This window comes from Sorex araneus, chromosome 5 (genome assembly GCF_027595985.1).
Source record: "Sorex araneus isolate mSorAra2 chromosome 5, mSorAra2.pri, whole genome shotgun sequence".
Taxonomy (NCBI): domain Eukaryota; kingdom Metazoa; phylum Chordata; class Mammalia; order Eulipotyphla; family Soricidae; genus Sorex; species Sorex araneus.
In genome coordinates, this window is record NC_073306.1 from 215,008,948 (window position 1) to 215,025,684 (window position 16,737).

The following is a 16,737-nucleotide window of genomic DNA, read 5'->3' on the forward strand; positions in this document are numbered from 1 at the left end:
GGCATCATTGACCGTTTTTCACACAGCCTTACCATCTGTCCTGTTTCTCTGACCACTTTGGTCACTTTCCTTTCTTCCTCATTTAGTTTTTGTTTGTTTGGGGGGCACACCTGGTGATGCTCAGGGGCTTCTCTGGATCTGTACCTGGGAATTACTCCTGGCAGTGCTCAGGGGACCATATGGAATATTGGGGATTGTACCCGGGTCACTGCGTGTAAGGCAAGCCCCTACCCACTCTGCTATCTCTCCACCCCCTTCAGTCTGCTTTTCTACTTAAAAGTCGGAGATTGCTTTCTTAAAACGTAGCACAGAAATTGCAAATGATTGCTATAATGCTTCCAGAACTCGTGGTTAATCTGAGTTTCCAGAAAGTATACAGAAATGACATTCCTTCAGTAATAAAAACCTATCACCATACAAGTACCTTTTTATCTTTTTGGAAGTTTTTGGGCCACACCTTGCAGTGCTGAGGGGTTATTCCTGGTTCTGCACTCAGGAATCACTACGGTGGTCCTCCAGGGATCCTTGGGATGCCTCTGGGGTCAAACCCAGGTCAGTTATGCACAAGGCCAGTGCCTTACCTGCTGCGCTATCTCTCTGGCCCCAAACTTTTTGTATTTAAAACTAAGAGATAAAACTGAGGTGTTAATTGACGTTTGTGTGAGAATAGGGGTATAGACTTTTTAAAAAAAAATTAGGCCCATAATTTGCAATATTGTCAATGATGGGACTGGAGCGATAGCACAGCGGGTAGGGTGTTTGCCTTGCATGAGGCCGACCAGGGTTCGATTCCTCCATCTTTCTCAGAGAGTCCGGCAAGCTACCAAGAGTTTCCCGCCCACACGGCAGAGCCTGGCAAGCTCCCCGTGGCATATCTTATATGTCAAAAACACTAACAAGTCTCACAGGGGAGATGTTACTGGTACCCGCTTGAGCAAATCAATGAACAACTTCCTTTCCATAGCTGCTATTCGAATAGATGCATTTCCCAGGAACACTTGGTAAGGGGTTTGGAAAGTAGCATTTAATCCATATGGATTGCCAGAACACCCTTTGATGTTTGACGTTCTTGGGCTGCTTTCAACTTCTTGTTCTGCCCGAAAGAAAAGGCAGCAATTTGGCTACATAAATATTTAGTATTGCCTGTGTCCAGGCCCTGTTGGTTTCATGGGTACTGTTCTCATACTTTCAGCACTTAAATGCTATTTGGGATAACTCTGGAAAATTCTATCCTGCTTAGAAATCTTGATGTGAAATTATGCATCGTTTTCCTGAAAGCGAGATGAATACCAGGAAGGAAATATTCCTTTGAAAGGAAGGACCGTAGCATTGAGGTGCGTTCATAATGTTTCAGAGTCCTTTATGTCACAAGGTTGATAAACATCTTTTTATTGAAAGGATGGTCACTCAGGCTACAAATGTTGGCAAAGGCTCCCAAGCAGCCCTGGGCTGTGCGGGGCTGTTTTCCTGCTCAGGGCTGGGCGTTAGAACCCGGGTGCCCGGGGACCAGGCTGTCCGTGTGCAGACGCTTGGGCCAGGCGGGCTGGGTCTCTCTCGGGCCAGGAGGGCTGGGTCTCTCTCGGGCCAGGGGCACTGAGCTGAGATCCCGTGACGCCGACTCTGCAGTTCAGCCCAGACGGAATCCTGTGAGCAGCAGCTCTCAGGACCTGGGGAAGCCCTGCCCGGGCTCAGGGTCCGGTCAGCCCGGAGCCGGCCTGCCAGGGTGTGGCCATCATGGAGAAGCAGCTGGGCCTCTGCTGGACCAGAGCCTGAGTCTGTTCTGGACTTCCTGGCGTGTGGGATCGCTGTGTTCAGCCCTGGTGCTCAGCAACCCCCGCCCGGGCAGGGCTGTCTTTCTGGCTTTCCCCTCTCGTTCCCGCCTGCTCCCTTCCATCCTCTCCCTCCAGGACAGTCCCCCCACCCCACCCTCGCGTGTTTGTTCTTCTGTCTTCCTTGGAGCTGGGTCTCCCCGAAGTGGCGCCTATTGGTCTTCTCCAGGGAAGTGTCTCGGCGATGGTCTCACTCCGGGCTGCCCCCTCGGTTCTCACTCACAGCAGTGGGGCACAGGCAGGCCGGGACCCCTCTCTGCCCGCCGTCCGGACCGTGCCCCTCTCAGCTCTCTCCTTCTGCCTGCTCTTCTCGAACATCTCTGCATGTTCCATATGTATTGCCTTTGATGGGTTCCGTGGTTTGGTCTTACCCCGAGATGTTTAATCCCTTTTGAATTTATTTTTACTTATCTGGTTAGAGAACAATCAATTTCATCCTATTGCATGTAGTTCACCATGCAAGATTTTGTTGAACAAGATTCAACATTGTATGTGTGTAAATCCTTAGTCGTAAAATAAATATTGATAACATGAGTTTATTATACATTAAAAGTTGCATTACATTCATCTGTTTGCTGTTTTCATAAAGCAAGCCACTTGAATTGCTGCTTATTCTTTTATAGTCTGAAATCAGGTAGCATCATTCATTCATTCTTTTCTTACTTGGGATTTTCCTAACCAAAGTCTTATGTGATATGCTATAAACCTTAGTGCTTTTTAATGCATCTCCTTAAAAATATCTTTGGAGTTTTTCATTGGTGTTGCATTAAATCTCTATATTGCTTTTGCTAAAATGAACATTTTGACTCTATTATTCTTACCAATCCATGTATATGGAATGTAATTCCTTTTCTTGTTTTATCTTACAGTAGTGTCATGATTTTTATTATACAGATCTTTTCTGCCCTTCATTCGATTTAACTATTCAAATGATTTAGACACAATTATAAGTGGTATCATTTCATAATTTTTCCTGGATGTTGGTTACTACATATAGGAATGCAATGTCTTTTTGAATATTGATTTTGTTCATAGCCATTTTGCTGTAATAATTACTAATAATTTTATTAAGATCTTTCTAGTGTCTTACCATATGCTGTATCACTGTCATCTCATTGTTCATCGAATTGCTCAAGTGGGCACCAGTAACGTCTCCATTCATCCTGGCCCTGAGATTTTAGCAGTCTCTCTTTACTCGTCCTTCCCAATGGTGCCGCATTGGAGGTTCTTTCAGGGTCAGGAGAATAAGACCCATCATTGTTACTGGTTTTGGCATATGAATACGCGATGGGGAGCTTGCCAGGCTCTGCTGTGCGGGTAGGGCAGGATACTCTCAGTAGCTTGCTGAGTTCTCCAAGAGGGAGAATTAGACAATAAGAGATTATGTGGCAACAAATGAGGCTAGGCACTTCCAGAGCTTTGTTTTATAGTCTTTGGATCTTGGCCGTTGATGGGATTACTTGGTGCTGGGGGCAGTTTCTGGGTGTGACTGTCTAGCTACTGGAAAATGGGGGATCTGGGTGGAAGAGGCTCAGTCCTGATCCGAGCAGACTTGGAGATCTCAGCCCCAGGTCCCGCACACCTGGGTTTCTCTGCCGGTTCCTTCATGCTTGAGGCTCATCCGAGTGTGTTGAGAGTGGCCATGAGCATGGCTGTGGCTGGGTTCCAGAGGTCTTCAGCTCTGCTCGGGGCAGGGAGGGAAACAACCCACCCCCCCTCCGAGGGTCCCTGGTGAAGACAGCCAGGCATGGGGGCAGGAGACTCTGCCCTTACCATACACTAGTAAGTAAAAATGATAATTTGACTTCTTTTCCCATCTGAATTTCTTTTATTTTGTCGCTTCGGATGCCAACATAAATAGAATAGAGTTGGCAGTGAGCACCCTTGACGCGTTCCTGTGAAACTAGAAAAAGAAAAGCCAGTTTCGTCGGAAGAGACAGGCCCGTTGACCGAGAGTGTGCTTTGCCACCTCTGCGTGTGCCCGGCCCTCACTGGGGACAATCCCCGGGGGACGGTCCAGGCTGACCCTTCAGCATCTCTGGGCATGTCCCCCAAACAAAAGCATAGCAGAAGTTATTTTTAAGCTTTCTTTGTTTCTCATTGACTCTTTATTAACTGCATTTAAGTAAGTATAAGCTTTTACGGCAGTGAATCTGTTTCTTATATTCCCATTTTATTGACTGTTTATCAACAATGGATGCCAGAATTTTTCAAATACTTTCTCCAGACCTGTTAGTATTTGTATACACTTTGTTTTTATTAACAGAGTATTCCATGGATCGATGTGTCTGTTAAACCATCATTGAGTGCCTGCAATAAACCCCCACTGCATGACCTTGTTAATACAGTGTTAAATATTTACGGGCATTTTATTTATATATTTATCTGAGATATTAGACTATTGTTTAGTGATTTGGGTATAAAGTTGATGCCTTCATCAAGTGTATGTGGAGTTAATTATTCACTTTTTTTTTGAAGCATCTGAGTAGACTAAGTTTAAGGTCTTTAGCGGTCTGAGAAAATTCTCTGCTAAGACCATCTAGTCCAGGAGTTTATTCAGTAGGGAATATTCTATGTTTCAGCTTTCCAATCACAAGTAATCACAACTTATCACAGCTAACCTTGTGACTAGTTGGTTCAATTTTTAATTTCTCCTATTTTGAGTGGTCAATTGTCTTTATCTTGCAATTTATTCCTCCTAGATTAACAAATATATTGAAAAATAGATGTTTATAGTAGCTTCAGAATCTACTGTACTTCTCTGATACCTGTTGTGGTTGATTCTCTTTTATTTAATAATTTTAGCTTTTGTTTTGTTTTGGGGGGTCATACCCGGCAATGCTCAGGAGCTGTTCCTGGATCCGTACACAGGAATCACTCCTGGTGGGCCCAGGAGGCCATCTGGGATGCCGGGGGTTGAACCCAGGTTGGTCACATGCAAGGCAAAAATTGTCTTACCTACTCTTCTATCTCTCCGGCTCCCAATTTTATCCTTTAGCTATTTATATTGGCTGCAATTCTGTGATTTACAATACTCTTAATGATTATTTTCATTGTACATAATTCCGGTGCCACATCCCTCTCCAATTTTACTTCTTTTGTATATTAGATTTATCTTTATTTTATGTCTCTACAGGTTAATTGGACTATTTTAATCCTGGTACTAAGTTTTGGATTTATGTATTTTTTAAATTTTATTTTATTATATTGAATCACCGTGAAAAAAAATACAAAGCTTTCAGGTTTAAGTCTCAGTCATATAATGATTGAACCCCCATCCCTTCACCAGTGCACATGGATTTATGTATTCTTTTTCCAATGCTTTATTTTTAGAGTTAAATAGTTTATTTGTGATATTCATCTGTATTTATGGAGGATTGAATAGCAGTTAGGTACCTCTTTAATTGAATTCTGATAAATTTTAAAAAATTAGAGTTATTTTTTTAAAAATTTCTGCTTTAATTTCCCTATTGACCCAGTATTATGTTTGTCATCTACATGTTTTCTAATTGCACAGCACTGTGATCTGAAAAGCACATGATATAATTTCAATCTTTTAAAAGCTTGTTGACACTTGTTTTGTGTCTAGTATGTGGTCTGCCTCTCGGAGAGCCCGGCAAGCTACTGAGAGTATCCCGCCTGCACGGCAGAGCCTGGCAAGCTCCCCGTGGTGTATTCGATATGCCAAATACAGTAACAAAAACAGGTCTCATTCCCCTGACCCTGAAAGAGCCTCCAATCATTGGGAAAGACGAGTAAGGAGAGGCTGCTAAAATCTCAGGGCTGGGACAAATGGAGACGTTACTGGCACCTGCTTGAGTAAATCGATGAACGACGGGATGACAGTGATACAATGATGTGGTCCATTGTTAAAAATTTTGTGTTCTCTTGTAAAAAAAATGTAAACTCAGTGGTTTAGAGTTTACGTGTTCTACAAATAATAACCCACCTGTTTTGATTTGTTACTTATAGTCAGTCGTTATTCCCATATTTATTATGTTTAATTGATGTCTATACTTCCAACTTGTGTTGAAATTTCCTATTATTACTGTATGACCATTCATATCACAGTGCTGATCTGTTAATAATTAGTGTATTTGCCTTTTTGTTGGTTTCTCTTGTGTCTACTCCCGGTTGTGCTCAGGGCTTACTCCCGGCTCTGCTCTCAGGGGCCACTCCTGGTGGTGCTCAGGGGTACTTCTGTGGTACTGGGGAGAGAAGGTGGGTCTGCTGTGTGCAGGCCAGACCCCGACCAACAGTCTTATCTCTCCAGCCATCTCTGGTTTGTCTTCAGCTGGCCATATGTATTTAATATAATGAACATTACCATGTGATGTCTTCCCTTTCACATATTAACTTAAAATAACTATGTTATATGATGTAATTCAGCATTTTATATGTATATAATATATCACATAGCACATGATATATATGTTATATATGACATAATACACCATTTTTATATGGATATTATATTATACCTACCATTTTTAAGTTACTATTGCTTGAAAGATTGCTTTTTAGATTTTTATTTTGAGCATGTCTTATTAAGTGAAGTTGTGTTTTACTATAGAGAAAGTTTTTTATTAAATATATAAAACTTTTAACTAAGTTTTAAATATTAAATAAAACTTAAAGTAAAAATAAATAAAACTTAATTTAAATATTAGATAAACTTTTAATTAAGTTAATAAAACTTTTTTATTCATTCAACTATTACATGTTCTTTAATAAGTAACTTGGGCCACATATATTTAAGATAATTCTTGAAATGTTAACATTATTGCCATTTATTATTGGATTTTTTAAGTCAGTCTTTGATGTGCTGTTCTCTTGTCTGTCTAACATTTCCTGCTCTTGAGGTTTGCATCACCCTTTGGATTGCATTTCAGTTTCGTTTTCAGTTCCTAATATTTTCCTTCCACATAACTTGTGCAGAGCAGTTCTGTCCTGGTGGGTAGGCTCATTTTCGTGGGCCGCCTTCTCCCTCCCCGCCCGTGAGGCAGTGCTTTAGAGAGGACGACCACAGTTGTGTAAGACTTGTGGTACTAAAATCATCAGACCCACCGCCGTCGAATTTCCACTCGCCCCCACTGTCCCTGTGTCACGCCCAGCTCAGGTTGGTCCCTCCACCTAGTCCTTCCTTTGTGCTTCCGAGCTGGGTTTGTTGTTGTTCTGTTGCTGTCTCTGCTCCCCAGATGAATGCGATCACCTTACTCTGATTTATGTTGCTTAACATGATACCCCAAGTCCCATCACACGGCTGCAGAGTGCATGGTTTCATTTGCGGGATCATATTCTGGTGTGTGTGTGTGTGTGTGTGTGTGTGTGTGTGTGTATCACAACTTCTTTATCTATGCATTTGACATTTGTCTAGTTTCCATATTCTTGCTATTGTGCGAGGCACGGTCCTAGTCACAGAGCAATTCTAGGCATGCGTGCATCTTTCCAAAAGAGTATTTGTGTGTTTGGGAGGTAGACACACAAAGTGAACTTGTTGTTTCCGATAGAATCTCTTTCCTTACTCTTCCGAGAACTCTCCCTGCTGATTTCCACGGAGCCTAAACTTCGGCTCTCTCAGCAGCGGTGAGTTCCGTTCTGTCTCTCCACACACTGGCCAACACTGGTGGCTCTCTGTCCTTGATGTGCCAGAGTGCGGGCATACGGGGATGCCTCCTCGTTGCCTTCGCTTTCGTCTCCCTGGTGGTCGGGGATAAGGAGCACTCTTCACAGGCCCACTGCCGCCCTGCTGTCTTTCCTGGGAATCGTCTGTCTCCTTCCCTGATTTTTGATGGGGCTTTAGCCTTTTCATGGTTGAGCTTTGTGACTGGATTCCTGTAGTAATTCCTACTGCTTCTGGTGAAATTGCTTTTTATTTCACAAGGCACTCTTGAGTGTCTATTGAGAGCAAGATTGGTGGTTGAAATGGCTTTTATTTTGTTTGTAAGATTATTCTTTTTTTAAATGTTACTTTTTATTTTATTAAAGAACCATTGTAAATCTATCTTTTTATGTTCTGTATTTGCCTGTAAAACTATATTCTTTCCAAACTCTTTAATTTACAATTTTCTCTGACATCGTAGATGTTCTCAGTTGAAAGTTCTGTCCTTCATCACTCTGCGTCGTCTGATTCCTTTTGCTCTGTGTGGCTCATAGACACTTTATAGGGCTGCCTTCTTTACATGATGCAGGGTTCTGTTCTTCCCATTAACTCGTAATGTCTTAGACTGCATCTATTTGGGTTTATTCTTGTTCTTCTTTTTTTCTTTTTTTTTGGTGACTATTTGGACTGAATTCCTTTACTATATAAGGAATGCTTTTAGCTTTTTTTTTTCTCTCAAATAGAGTTTCAACCCCTGTTTTACTCTTTCTGAAACTTTTATACTGTGGCTCTTATTCCTTTTGATGCAGTTCAGTAGAACCTTTAAGCAGTTATCACATTTTGCAGTTCCATCCTGTTTGTTAATCAACTTACTGCACCTTTGCTTCGTGTTCATTTTTATGCTCCTCTACTGAATTCATTTAAAATCTATTTATTCTGTAAAATCCTTCTAACATTTTCTCTTCTGTGTCCTTAATCTCGTTGTATTTCTCATATTTTTGAATTCAGCATTGTTCAGATTGTTATTTTAAACTCTCATACTCCTCCATGATTTTGGAGCTTTTGGTTTGCCTTATCATCTATGGCTGATTTTCTCTGTTTCATTTTGTTCTCGTTCTATGCTAACGTCTATGTGTTGAGATGAGCAGCTTCCTAGGAGGTCCGTATGTCAGGACCCTAGGCTGGTAGTGTCCTGTGAGGACATTCATTCCAGATGCGGTGGTATCCATTGCTCTAGAGACACACCCCCCCCCCCCCCCGCTCACCACCACCCTCTTTTTGGAGGATCTCAAGATCTGGTGCCCAAAGAGGGCATGTGGGGCAGCAGGAGGGCGAGAATATAGTAGGCACCTGTAGCTTCTTGTTTTTTCTTTCTGGTGGTGCTCAGTGCTTGGTCCTAGCTCTGTGCTCATTAAGATGCTTGGCTTGAATAACTAGTAGCATTATCATTACTCAAATGAGGGTATCAAACGTGTTTATATTTATTAACTACAAAATAGTGTGTATACCATGCCTCCAAGAATCTTAGTTTCTGGCCTAGGAATTAGTTTTTCATGTGAAACTTATTCCTACTGAAATATGCCTGTCTGGTATTATTAAAAAATAAAAGAGCGAGGGCCAAGGATTTAATGCGAAAAGTACTGATTTCAGTTTCTGCTCATACTTTTTTGTACTTTGTTATCTTTGACTTCACTCTTACCTGATTGGAACTTCTGTTTCCTCACATGTAAAGTTAGAAAACATCTGACTGAGTGATACTTATGTTCGATGAGAAAAGCTATGAAAAAACACTTTTAAAAAATTTAACGTGAAATATATGAGCAGATTTCTCGATTTTTCACAGTTTGTGTTGGGCAATAAAAGAGGTTTCACCCAAGAGAGCTTGACCCTGGAACTATATTTCTAAAGTATTGTTTTGTTAGTGTTATTTAGGTCTCAAGCATGAGTAACCATGAATGCTTTTACTAAAAGGTATTTTGGATTCTGTGTTTCAATGAAAATCACCGCAAAATATCAAAACAAAAATAAAATAACATATGTACCTTTATGCCTCAATGTAGTTTCTTGAAACTGATTTAAAAACTGGTAGGCTGCTTGACATGTGAGAGGCATTTAATTAGCCCTCGGAGATGCATTGTGCAGGACAACTATCAGGTCCATTAAGATACAGAAGTAAAAGTCAGGTTTTTAGTTTGCAGTCTTTCTGTGTTACTTTGTTATTTTTGATTCCACATTTCAAGAAAATGTCTGGCCCTTTTATTTTTTATTTTATTTTATTTTATTAGCTTTTTGGGTCACACCCGGCTATGCACAGGGGTTACTCCTGGCTTTGCACTCAGGGATTAACTCCTGGTGGTGCTCAGGGGACCATATGGGATGCTGAATATTGAACCCAGGTTGGCCGCATACAAGGCAAATGCCCTACTTGCTGTACTATCGCTCCAGCCCCTTTCTGGCCCTTTTAAATGGACAGCCAAGAGCAATGACCACATTATATATGTTGAACAAATAAGTGTCCTGCTATCTCATTCACTTCTTTTTAAAACCACTTGCTTTATTCTTCCTGTTTTTACTTTTGTTTTTACATTTCAGGCACTGGGATTTATAGTGCTGTTAACGGCAGAGCTAGAGACACACACAGTTGCTCCAGCTTCAGGTTCTGTTTTAGAGTATGCTTTCACTGCAAAATATTCAGAGAAAATTACTGTATCTGTAAACTTATCACTTAGGCCCTCCCTATGAAGAGTTGCCATAAAGCAGTAAAATCAGTGCCTTTAGTTTCTGTCGACCAAACCTCATGCACATTCCCATCTCACTACCTCGCTGCGTTTAATCGTTCAGGGATGGTTTACGAGCTGGTGCCTTACGGTTAATGGACTAGTAAAAAGGTCGACCTTTTTGAAAAAGGTTACACTGGTAGACAAATATTTGGTCGGCTGGTTGGCTGAGCTGCTTTCTGCCGACTCCCTGGCTGGTCTCTGCCCCTCTCCAGCCTCAGGAATGCATTAGTCATTCTAGAGAATTCCCCATCCTTCCTTTCAGCTACAAGAATCCCTCTGGTGTAGATGATTTTAGGACCACTTTGATGACCTTGAAGGATCCTTAGTGCTTTCTTGAGATTCATCACCCTGCCCAATGAAGTACCCTGTTGTTTTTTTTTTGTATGGATATTACAATAAATTAATATGTCATTGCTAATTCATGTGTGAATAAGAGGGTCTTCTAAGGGGGTGGGGAGAGCTCATAGGGGTGGACTGTATGCCTCGGACACACCAAAGAGTTTGATTCTTTGTCCCCAGAGCAGCACTGAGTGTGCCCTGTGGCCACTAGCCTTGGTGGGCTGAGAGCTTCCGGCCAGCCCACCAGGGTTAGCATCACTAGGGAGCGGCCATCCAGAACCCCGAGCACTATTAGGGAGCCCCTGTGTAAACCAGCAAGATCTTCACATGAATTGTTCTTGGAAGACAAAGCAGCATTTGGAGTTCACTGCATCTTTGTGATAAAACAGTGTTTTCAAAGGTGAGATGGTTAATTTCTCCTGTGGATATTTAATCTATTCTGAGGTTAATAGAATTAAAATGGTTTGTCCAGATATGTCACATCGATGAAGTCTATTTCTGTTTGGGAGGGATGGCAGAAACATTTGAATTCCTAAGGATTACTTCCTCAGCAGGAAACAGAGACTTGGTATATGAGGACCGTAGGAGCTACACATGTTAGCAGAGAGTCACAGAACTTAGTTCGACTCTAAGGTTGATTCGAGCTATATGTTTCCTGTGTCTTGTGTATTTCAGATGAATTTCAGCTTATAACTATTAAATATTCTGATTTAGTGGCCAGAGAGATAATACAGCGGGCAGTGTGCCTTGCATGTGGCCGACCCGGGTTCCATCCCAGTACCCCATGTGGTCCCCTAAGGTCCACCAAGTTGACCCCTGAGCACAAAGCCAGGACCTGAGCAGCACCTAATACGGCCTCCCCACAAACAAACAAGCAAAGATTTCAGTTAGGTTTGGTATTAGTTGATATGGTGTCAAGTAAAAAGAACACATTTACTGTGGTTATATTTAGGATTTTTCAGATTTTTGTTTGTGCATCAATTGCTCTTGAAAAAAAATGACATTAATTATTCAGTCAATTCTTCTCAAATAAATAATGGTTAAGTATTAGTAATAATGGATAAATCCAAGAAGCTGGCAGCAATAAAGATTAATGTTTATTTATTTGTTTGGATTTGGGGCCACACCTGGCGGTGCTCTGGACTTCCTCCTTCCCTGCACTCAGGGATCACTCCTGGCGGGCTTGGGGGACCATCTCGGATGCTGGGAATCAAACTCGGGTCAGCCACATGCAAGGAAAGTGCCGGACTCACTGCACTATCACTCCGACCCAAAGAGAGTGTAGGTATGTATGATTCTGTTGTGGGTCTGTGAGCCCCAAGTACTGATTACTTGGGAACAAAGAACTTTGAGAGCTAAGGTGAGAGGCTTGTAAAGAGAGATTAAGGGGACGTAGTTCTAACTAGGACCAGAGTGGTATTGACCGTATCTCTCCGCAGGCTTCACGCGGAGAGTCACCTATTCCCTTAAGGGTCTAGGCTGACCACCTGCGAGGATTGCCAACGTCGACCTTGTACTCACTTGCTGTGGCAAGGGGCTCATTCTTTATAATATTTGAAAATTTTTCACTGCGTAATTAGGTTCTTTTGTGTTTGTCACCTTTTACTTCGAGGAAACATTAAATCAGAGCATGAATACAACGGGATTTCATTTCTGATCTTTTAACATTGGCCTGACATTCCATTATTGCCAAACTCAGAACACCAGCAGAGCTTCTCATCGAAATACTTAGCATTTTTGTGCTTTATTTTCCTTCATAAAAATTCTACTGAAGCTTTATATGAATTCAAAATTAGTTTAAAAGTGCTACGTAATGAATCCAGCATTTCTAATTCCTAACCTCCTTTGTTTATTAGTTTACTCTTTTACTGAGCTAACCAATGAGTCACTACGTTTTTGTCAGATAGTATTTTATTGGATTCTAACAGATAAATTTTGAGCTTTATTTGGTCCTAACTTTTTCTGAAATTACATTTACTGGAAGTGATGAGTAATAGTCAAATGGCCAACAAGCAAATTAAAAGGTAGAGAATTTTATTAGTTATCAAGAAAATGCCCTCAATGGAACGAACATCTCCGAATGCAGCAGCTACAAGTACCTGGGTCGAGAACTCAACATGAGGAACAACTTGGCGCCAGAACTGTGCAGGAGGAAGAGAGCAGCGTGGAATGCCTTCAAGAGCATCGAAGAAGTGGTTAAGAGAATAAAGAACTTCTGGCTCTGGGCACATCTTTTTCGACTCCACCATTCTTCCTGCACTAACATAGGACTCAGAAACCTGGGCCCTACAAAAACAGGACGAAAATGATATTCAGGTATCCCAAAGAGGAATCAAAAGAGCTATGCTTGGAGACTCACATTTTACTCAAGTGAGAGAAGGAATCCAGAGTTCCGAACTCTGTCAAAGATCAAGAATCAGTGAGGCTGTCTTGTTTGCCAAGGCATCGAAAATCAGATAGGCCAGACACGTAATGCCATTTAGAAACTACTGCTGGACTAGAGCTGTATTCTAGCTGTATTCGACTGGATTCCATGGGATGTCAAAAGACCACATGGCTGCCCACCTATGAGATGGTCAGATTTCTTTGTCAAAACCCTAAACTAATGGTTTGAGGTTCTTCATGTTCCTGGAGTGAGCAGATACCATTGGGCTACATTAGTATACGACATGGATGAATGGAGACGTTACTGGTGCCCACTTGAACAAATTGAAGATCAACGGGATGACAAGTGATACAAATGATCAAGAAAATGCAAATTATTAACTACAGTGAGATTTTTTATATTTCTAAATATAACTAATAAAAATTAAAGAGGATTATATTATTTGTGAATACACACAGAACTGGAATTCTCACATACTGCTAACAGAGATAGAAAGTAGCACCGAAGCTTTGGAAAGCAGCTTGATAATTCATTTAAATATTAAATTCAGATTTACCATGTCACATAGAACGTCACTCTTAAGTATTTGTGAACAGTAATGAAAATCTCTTCCTACAAAAGCTTATACATGAGAAGTCACCGAGCATTAGTATTTATATTGAAAAGAAAAGTGAATGACCCGTGTTCATCCATTGATGGATAAGTAAAATGTGTCATAGTTGTGTTTACATATTGCCTTTATACCATATTTTTACAAATATATCACTTCACTGGTATCACTTGTTATCCCATTGGCATATCTTTGATATGCCAAAAACCGTAACAACAGTGGGCCTCATTTGCCCACCGAAAGAGCCCCAATACGGCAGCGGTAAGAAGGATGAGCAAGGAGAGGCTGACAAAATCTCAGGGATGAAATGGGCTGCCAAAACAAAGAAAGATTAAAATGACTGTCTGTACTTTCAACGCACATAGGCTGGCACCAGAAGCATCCATCGAGGACCTGATGGTGCAAGCGCAGAAGATCAAGTACGGCATCATTGGTCTGACTGAAACGAGAAGGCATCGATCACATCACGCCATTTTCGACACTGGAGAAGAACTGTTCCTCGGAACATGCAGCAACAGAGGCGTCGGTGGGGTCGGTGTCCTTGTCAACACGAACTTGGCCATGAGTGTTAACAAATATATCACATTTACTAATCTAGATTTAATACATACGTATATAATGGCATTACTCAACGGCAGAAAAATAAACCTAGTCTGTGACTTGTACTCGGTGACACAAATAGCAATATTAAAGCGGTTTGCTAATTGGAAAATAAGGTCATATGGTCAATGCTGTAACTCCAGAGATGAAAACTCTAGTGCATCCCAGAACACTCAACTTCTGTGAAGTCTCAAGTTACATTCCCTTGGCTGTCCTGAGTCCTTCCAGCTCTCCCCTCCCCTCCCCTCCCCTCCCCTCCCCTCCCCTCCCCTCCCCTCCCCTCCCCTCCCCTCCCCTCCCCCCCCCTCCCCTCCCCTCCCCTCTCCTCCCCTCTCCTCTCCTCTCCTCTCCTCTCCTCTCCTCTCCTCTCCTCTCCTCTCCTCTCCTCTCCTCTCCTCTCCTCTCCTCTCCTCTCCTCTCCTCTCCCCTCCCCTCCTCTCCTCTCCTCTCCCCTCCTCTCCTCTCCTCTCCCCTCCCCTCCCCTCCCCTCCCCTCCCCTCCCCTCCCCTCTCCTCCCCTCCCCTCTCCTCCCCTCCCCTCCCCTGTCCTCCCCTACCCTCCCCTCTCCTCTCCTCCCCTCCCCTCTCCTCTCCTCCCCTCCCCTCTCCTCTCCTCTCCTCTCCTCTCCTCTCCTCTCCTCTCCTCTCCTCTCCTCTCCTCTCCCCTCCTCTCCCCTCCCCTCCCCTCCCCTCCCCTCCCCTCCCCTCCCCTCCTCTCCTCTCCTCTCCCCTCCCCTCCTCTCCTCTCCTCTCCTCTCCTCTCCCCTCCTCTCCTCTCCTCTCCTCTCCCCTCCTCTCCTCTCCTCTCCTCTCCTCTCCCCTCCCCTCCCCTCCCCTCCCCTCCCCTCCCCTCCCCTCCCCTCCCCTCCCTTCCCCTCCTCTCCTCCTGCCACATTTTTCTTTCTTAGTAACTTTTTTTGTAATGAGGTTATTATGCCACGCAATTTCTTTGAATTCTCATACCTGGGCTGGCCACATATATGGCGAGAGCTCTTCCCACCTGACTATATTTCTGGCTTCTTGTGTCACCTTTAAATTTGTTTTTGGTTTTTGTCATCACATTATCTGTATTAAATTTGGTTGAAAGTCTGTGATTCGCAGTAGTCTAAATAAGGGTCTATCCTGCACATCTTTCCAACACCACGGCCATCGCCCGTGTGCCAGTGTGCTCACCTCCCTCCCCAGGATCCCTCTCAGATGGACCCGGGGATCCATGTACCTGGAGCTGCTCCTCTCTGTCCCTGATGTCCTTGGGGGTCTCCGACTTCAGGAGCTCCCTCGGGTGTGGCCCACACATCTCTCTCTCAGACGCTACATGACCATTGTTGTGTGTTTATTATGTACGAAACTCTGTTCCGGCACCTGGCATCTCGGTGATCACTTCAGTTATCCTCTGGTGGGAATGCACAGCACTGAATAACAAAGTCAGAAGGTGGCAGCTGTAAGTGGGACACTAGTCGTGGGTTTATGGAAAGGATAGTGTTTGACAGAGATCACGAGAAAGGGAAAGTCAGCCATGACGGGGTTGCAGGACACAGGCCTGGACGCAGGAAGAGGGGGCATGAAGGGCACAGTCAGACACCTGGAAGGGATGCTCAGAACACAGGTGATAGGAGCTGAGATAGCAAAGGAATAATCGATAATTTCAGGGACATGAAGGCTCTAACAAACATGACTCGGTGGATCTTAATGCATCGCACATTTTAACTTAATGTTTAAAGGTTCATTATAGATAAGGTTTGCCATGGTGCTGACATGGTATTGGTGGTGCCCAGGGGATGTAGCTGACGACGCCAGGACATTGGCTTTGACTTTGATTTAAATAGGAAACTGGGCGGGGTTCTGAGTTACCTCAGTGTTGCTTCTGAGAGACTCCTTCAGCTTCTGGTGCGAGTAGACAACTGGTATCAAAACTTCAAGCAAGAAAACAAGAAAAAGCAGTCACTGCCTTGCAGCGATCTTACCGTCTCCGTGTTCCTGTTTTCCGCTCCATATGGAAACAGGTGTTGAGGGTGGGGGGATTTGGGAAGTGCCATAGAACGCCACCGTGCAGAAGAGTGCCCACAAGTTGGGTCACTGGTGCCCACACAAGCTCGGAGCAGTCCTGGAGACTCTGCTGTGTGGGGCTGTTAGCACCATCGGGGCGCCCTGCGGCGTTGCCCTGGGCGCAGAATCTCCACAGAGAGAGGCAATCCCTGGTGAGGCTCCACCCGAGGAGCTGCAGGCTTCAGGCCACCATGTGTGTGAGCTCTGCAGTGATCCCGGGAGCACTGCGCTGAGACTTCTGCGCCTCACACAGAGTGTGTCCACTGTGAGCACCCGTGAGCACCAAGGAGTTCAGGCCACCATGTGTGTGAGCTCTGCAGTGATCCCGGGAGTACTGCGCTGAGACTTCTGCGCCTCACACAGAGTGTCCGCTGTGAGCACCCGTGAGCACCAAGGAGTTCAGGCCACCATGTGTGTGAGCTCTGCAGTGATCCCGGGAGTACTGCGCTGAGACTTCTGTGCCTCACACAGAGTGTGTCTGCTGTGAGCACCTGTGAGCACCAAGGAGTGCAGGCCACCATGTGTGTGAGCTCTGCAGTGATCCCA